Raw genomic sequence first — 7844 nt, forward strand, 5'->3', positions numbered from 1 at the left:
AATTGTTTATTTAAGTGTGACGCAATTTATTCTTTATTTTTACCTGGGCTCTTGACCAATCCACTAAATGAGTTACAATGCATGATATGCTACTACGTGTTTACTATCAACCGAGAACATAGCAATTACTATGTTTCATCATGACACGGAGATTTCAGGTATTCGAGTGCACCAGACAGCACTGAAACAACAGTGAAAACACAATTACCCTTACGACAAACTTACTAGTGTAAATCTAGCTGTAGATAACAACCGGTGATAATATTCATTAGGGCAGCAAACTTCGCATAGATAGAATAACAAATGTGGGATTGTGTGGGGTCACAAAATTGATTTTATGATATTGTACCTTCTTTTATGATCAAAAAGTAATTTAAATCGAGGAAATAATATATTTATTCATTTGTCATTAGGAAACAACAAAGTATAATCACCAATCAAATTGAAGGCATTGCGGTTGCCTGTCATCGCTAACATCCACTTCATTTGAGTGAACTTAAGTGGATAGTTGTTTCATTGGCAACCATACCCATCTCCTTATTTCTGTATACAAACATCTTTCAGAAAGTTCGGGTTTCCATTATCAAACATTTACTGATGTTGGTAGAATACTAAGTAATATTTTCATATTGAGAATTTGACAGGTATACAGACTAAGGGTATCGAACATGCTCAAAGCCTAATATAACATCCGTCATATTTCATCAAAAATGCACAAGACCTTTTTAAATTCTTGTCTGACAGTGTTTACAAAATCTATAAGTATTGATTTTTTACAAATTTCAGTACTTGGGACTTTAAAACTGTTCCCTTTGTTATGAAGGTAATAAAGCAAGCAACTGTAGTTTTATTTTGGTTTTTTCTTTGCAAAGTTTGTTTTTGATTTAATGGAGATATTTATTTGTTTTATATTTCAAACGGACTCGGCCATTTGCCAACCTTTATGAAACCAGCAATGATGTTTATCCATGTTTATGGGCGACAAGGACGTGAACTTTGATATGTTTTGTGAAAAGTGCAGAGTTGAGTCTAAACCTATTATACTTTCTTTTATTTATTGGATAATTTTTCAACAGTCTTCTTCTTTTGTTTATATATACATATATAAGGCCGTTGTTGGTTTTTTTTTAATTCTTTTACACTAGTAATTTTTGGTCCGTTTATAGGTTACTTTTAAGGATTGAACCTTTGATTGCTTACTTTACTAAATTGTGTCTTGGATGGAAATTAGGATGTCCTATTAGCCACTCATACCTCAACTTCTTATTTCTATACAAAGCACGTTTTAGAAAACCTTTATAGGTAATATATGACACCCACTATAATCCAGAGGATTTAAATATTTGGAGTAATTGCACATACGTCAATAGGACAGCAGCCCAACGATAAAAATACCTCTGTTGCAGACCGATGGATGAAACTATACAAAACATGTTAAGTTATTTACCGTCCCCGCTTTTAAAACACTTATTTCTTACATACTGAATATTATGATATTCTTAATTTAAGTTCTGCTCCTGATAAAAAAAAATCACATCCAATACAGATAGAAGTGTTTCAGTGCCAGTTCTTCGTGTTTTTCGAGGCAGAAATGTTTTAAAATGACGGTATACAAGTTTAAAAGAGCTCAACAAGTTTTCATACTGGATAGTGGTCACTTTATCTGAAAGTTCCCTGGTTCACGCCGTGAAAATATTGCACAGGTACAATGCATAACAATGAAAAAAACCTGTTCAACTATTTTTACAAGGCGAAAAAGAAAGTCGAATCGTGAAGCCGATAAACAATACTTTTTTAATCTGAGCATGCAAACTGAAGATTATGTTATACATTTTACAATAAACATATTCGCAGATCAAAAAGATTTATTATGAGAGTCCCAGACACTATATTAGTTGACAGTTTTCCCACTAATTCCACGTGTTTTCAAATGATAGTAAACTCGTAGAAGCCCACAATGCATTGTAGTTCATTGAGTCGATTGGTCATTTTTTTCAAGGCCATATTGGCTTTGTGTTGGGAAATTACTATGCAAATATATTCTGACGTCAGAATATATTTGCATAGTAATTTCCAAAACACAAGGCCAATATGGCCTTGAAAAACTGACAAATCGACTCGATGAACTACAATGCATTGTGGGCTACTACGAGTTAACTACTACTTAAAACACGTGGAATTAGTGGGAAAACAGTCTGGGACTCTCATTACCAAAGTTTTTATTCTGCAAATATATTTAATGTAAAATATATAACGTAATCTTCAATTTGCATGCTCAGATTAAAAAAAATATTGTTTATTGGCTTCACGATTCGAATTTCTTTTTCGCCTTGCAAAAGTAGTTGAACCGGTTTTGTGCATTGTTATGATTTTTGAACCTGCATTAATTTCACAACATGACACAGTGAAATATCCAATGAAGTGACCACTGTCCAGTAAGAAAATCATTTGAGCTCTTTTAAACCTGTATAATGTCATCGCAAAATCATTTCTGCCTAGAAAAACACGAAACTTTCATTGAAACACTTTTTTTTGTACTGAATGTGTATTTTTTTTTATCAGGACCTGAACTAATAGTAAGAACATCATAATATTCAGTATGCTAAAAAGAAGTGTTATGAAAGCGGCAGGGGCGGGTCCAGCCATTTTAAAAAAGGGGGTCCTAACCCTGGACAAAAGGGGAGGGGGTTCCAACTACATGTCCCCATCCAAATGCACTGATCGTCCATAAAAAGGGGGTCCATCTCCCGGAACCCCCGCCCCCCTGGATCCGCCACTGAGCGGGTACGGTATATAGCTCAATACATTTTTTTATAGTTTCATTAATTGATAATATCCGTTTGTTGCGAATTTTATCACAAAATATACCTCAGAGGTTTTTTTTATCGTTCGGCTGCTGTCCTGTTGACATATGTAAAATATCTCAAATATTAAGTCTCTGGATCATAGTGGGTGTCATATTACCTATTATTTTTTTTCTAAAACGTGCTTTGTATATAGAAATAAGAAGATGAGGTATGAGTGCCAAATGAGACATCTTTCCAACAAAGACATAATTTAGTAAAGTAAGCAGTCATAGGTCCAATGCTGAAAAGTAAGCTATTAATGACCCAAAAATTACTTGTGTAAAACAATCAAAAAAAAACAAAACAAAAAAAAAACGGCCCAATTAAATATATAAAAGGACAAGAAATCTATCCCATAAAAAAAATATTGTATATGAGCCTGTATTTCAGTGGTTGTCGTTTGTTTATGTGTTACATATTTGTTTTTCGTTCATTTTTGTTTTATATAATTAAGGCCGTTAGTTTTCTCGTTTGAATTGTTTTACATTGTCATATTGGGGACTTTTATAGCTGACTATGCGGTATGGGTTTTGCTCATTGTTGAAGGCCGTACGGTGATCTAAAAATGTTAATTTCTGTGTCATTTTGGTCTCTTGTGGACAGCTGTCTCATTGACAATCATACCACATCTTCTTTTTTATTATAGATCCAACGCTGCAATTTTCACAAAATATATCAAATTTTCCACTTTGTCGCACATACATATGGATAAAATCATTACAGCATATTTCTAATGCATGTGGAGCAAAACTTTGGTTAGCTTGCTTGCTTTGTTTGTATATTGTACAAAATATAAAATATACAAGTTAAACTATGCCTATATATATATATTGTTTAAAGATGTCAATCTTATTTTCAAAGCTTGTATAAACAGCTATACAAACAAAGCAAGCAAGCCAACCAAAAGAAGTCCGAGCCCGTTAAAAAACGAACAAACTGAAACTACAGTTGCTGACTTCACTACTTTCAAAAAAAGTGAACAGTTTGGAAGTCCGATATACTGAAATGTGACCAACAAAAATACTTATAGATTTTGTTAACACTGCCATGTATGTAAATATTTCTTCGCCTTTTGTTACGAACACAAAATTCAAGGATCCCACATTTGCCTTTAATTATCTATACGAACATTGCTGTACTCTTGAATATCAGCACCGGCTGTTATCGACGGCTTACTTTACACCAGTAAGTTTGTCTCATGGGTAATTGTGTCTTTTCACTGTTGTTTCGTTGCTTCTGGTGGACAAATACATGAAATCTCTGTGCCATCATCAAACATGTTAATGGCTATATATCGGGTAATTCAAACCCTTTTTTCTTCGCATAGAAACAACTCTTCTTTAATCTGAGCATGGAAGTAATACTTTATATCACGAACTATAAATGAGGAGACACACAAAATGAAAAACTAAGCGAAATTGTGAATCCCGCATTGCACGAAAAATGTGTTGTATTTCAGTAAATAACACGTGTTCTTGTTTGATTGTAAACACATAGTAGTCCATCATGCATTGTGACTCATTTAGTGGATTGGTCAAAACCTAGGTAAAAATAAATTGCGTCACATGTAAATAAACAATTACATAAAAGTCGAAAATAAACTGACAATCTCTTGACTAAAAATAAAGAAAATCAGACAAACGATAGTGCAAAAACACCAAATACAGATAAAGTAAGATTGAGCAACACGAAAAAGCACAAGTAATTTGAAGTCCATAATGGACAAGTCGTATTTTGAAAAATACCAACTCCCAAGGAACAGATGATACATATATTGTCTTTTTTTTTATCTTAATATTTTAATTTGGTTCATGATCAAGTACCCAAACAATAATTGCTATTATGATAGGTTATTTGTAAAAACTGCGGTCGGTAATTCATTGTTTAATTGACACAAACGAGAGAATCACGCTGTTTGTAGTACGTTTGTCTTTTGTTAATATGTTTATGAAAGGTAATAACAATAATACTAGTACTGCATCCCAACTAAAATCTATTTTTCAATTGACGTTTAAGGTGGTACCTAACACTACAGGGAGATAACTGTGTAAAGTCAGCTAAACGTTTTAATTACGTTGTGTTGTAAAAGGAATATTAAGCTTCTCAATGATCAAAATTGGTGTTTGTCAAATTATTATATAACCAGTGTAATTTTTCTGACAAAACGGTTGGTTCCAAATCTTTGAAATTTTTCTATTTTTGTTAAAGGGTCAAAGTAAATACTTTGACAAAATTTCATGAAAATTAAACGAGACAAATTAGTTTTAGTGAAAGTGTTGGGTACCACCTTAAGATTCATCCGAGTACTCGCGAGTACTTGAGAATCATGACCGAGTATCCGAGTATTAAATTTCAGATCTGTTGACATCCCTAATCTATACGCAAATTATTTATCTTAAAATACTCGTCATTTTAAAAACTGGATTAAGGCCAATTACAACTTATAAATAAATCATGTTTCCCAGACTAAAATATTAATGGGTGCGTACCCCAAAAAATAATCGTAAAGACGTTATAAAAAATCTGCGAAAACATAACCTTGTGATATTTCAAACTATACATACCGACATAATGTAGGTCAGTAAGTTTGCACAACTGTTTAAAAGTACATATTCAATTATGTTTTTTAATTCATTTATAACATAATCAATGTAAGAACGAATAATTGAGATTATAAAAATTTCATATTTTCAATAATCTGGTTTAATTCAATCGAATATTCGTGTGTGTGCGTGGGTGTTGCAGCCTGTAGCTCAATGCCATATTTGGCATGGCCATATCGGCGCTCGCAGTATGAATCAGAATTTTGGAATCCCGTATCAGCTTGAATAGAATTTTGGAATTCCCGTATCGGACACTTGTTAATTTGCTGTCGACAAGAAAGCAAGTGTTACGCAAATTAGTTAAAATATCCAAAAAGAAGATGCCTAACAAGAAAAATGCCGTAGGATCGCCATCAAGGGCCATGGGAAAGAAAAGAAGAACGACCAGCAGGACAGGAGAAAAGAAAGTGCAGACCGAAGAAATTGCCCAAAATAAAGACGGAACTGGCCGGAGAAGACCTGCCAAGAAAATAAAAGAGGTCGGACATGTGGTGGCAGAAGTACCTGAGGAAACTACTGATATCTCATCAGGTAATAAGTCGGAGGAGGATGCACGGGCATTCCCCTCTTTAAGGCACGAAATTGCAAATAATTCCATTGATTTCACTCCGTCACAAGAATCTAGCGTTCATGACACAGTGGGGGAACACGTGTCTTTTAAAATTAAAGAAAAGATTTGGGAGGGAAAATTTATAGAGCTTCATTCTCTTTTGAGAACGCAAAAAGAAATGGAAGAGGTTGACGAGGGCGATTTGAAATTAAAAAGGGGGAAAATTTGCATTGAAAAAAGATCGTCGGGGGTTTATTTGTCAATAAATGAATGGACTTCAGCATTCATGATTTTTTTGAGTGTCTACATTGAGAAATACAGCACACGAACACAGGAATTGTTAAAATATATGCGCGATATAAGATTAGCGGCAACAAGGTCAGAAAACTGGGCCACCTATGACGAGCAATTTAGGCTAAAAATAGAAAAGAATCCAAATTTATTTCGATTTAAAGGGCTTGACCGTTAAATCGCGTTATCAGAGGAAGACAAGACTTGCGACAGTTCATGCACAGGTCAATGTAACGCGCATGTCTTAATTTGATTACACGGCATATCAATTTTAACAGCTAAAGCACTCCTCACAATATTTTTAATGCACGGTCTGCTAGGTAGTAACTGAATATATCTAAGTCAGATTGTTGAGTTTATTGTACGCATAATTAATGTAAACCCACCCATCCCTCCTCTTTTAGTTTTTCGATACTGCTGTTTTATGTCTTATTTTACAGATTTCTGCTTGATTTTAACCTGAACATAAACCTCCTGTCACGGCTTCTGGATTTACAACTCTTCGCCAGTCTATAAACACAATTAACCACAGTACGACGTCCATCTGACGAGTGATAACGGATTAACAGTCATAGTGTACCGATAGATAATTTTATGACAGTCTTTAAGCAGAGTTCATCACTAGGTCGGACTTTATAGGCTGCACCAGTACCGATGAACTTGATTTATCACTGTATTATTATTTAATTTAGAACATTAATCCATGTAATCTTCATTTCCACCTCAAACGTAGTTTCTCATGTTGATTTTGGACATCTGTTGCCAGGGTTCAATTCAGCACCCCATTATTTCAAAATTTCATTTCATTTTAGTTTTTATTTGAATTTTGAATTTTATTTATCTATTTTATTTGCATCTAATTTACGGTTGCCCAAAGACCCTTTGTTTGTGGGTTGGTAACCGACAGAAGCCATGATCTTACTTCGCCAATAAAACATATTTTGACTTTACTAACGTCTTCTCTCTTATAACTTGGGGAAATATACACGGTGAATATTTGCTATTACACATCACATCTCCCACAGTACCACTACAAACTCCTCAGAGTCTGAATTGACCAGTTTTTGTGCTCGACCAGTAAAATCGAGCACACATTTTACTCGACTAGTCTCGACATTGTCTCGACTGTACTTAACTGTACTTAAGTGTACTCGACTAGGTCTCGACTAGGTCTCGACTAGGTCTCGACTTTACTTAATTAGTCTGATTCAGTACTTGATGATCTTTGTGTAGTCTGAAATGGTCTTGACCCAGGCTCGACCTGTCTCGACCTGTCTTGACTAGTCTCGACCTGTCTCGACTAGTCCGACTCAGTCTCAACCAGTCTCGACATGTCTCGACTAGTCTTGACCTTCAAATTTAGTTTTGACTGGTGTAAATCAGCCCATCTAACTAAATTAAATATTGATCTTAAAAAATTCAAGCTTATTAGGTAGTTTGATTTATTGCTGTGAAATGAAAGAATTTAATTTTACAATATGTAAAAAAAAAGTTATTATATAAAAATTCAGATAGTACACTTTAATTTTTTTAATAACTTTTTCAAATCAACTT

Source organism: Mytilus edulis, chromosome 9 (assembly GCF_963676685.1).
Source record: "Mytilus edulis chromosome 9, xbMytEdul2.2, whole genome shotgun sequence".
NCBI classification, from domain to species: domain Eukaryota; kingdom Metazoa; phylum Mollusca; class Bivalvia; order Mytilida; family Mytilidae; genus Mytilus; species Mytilus edulis.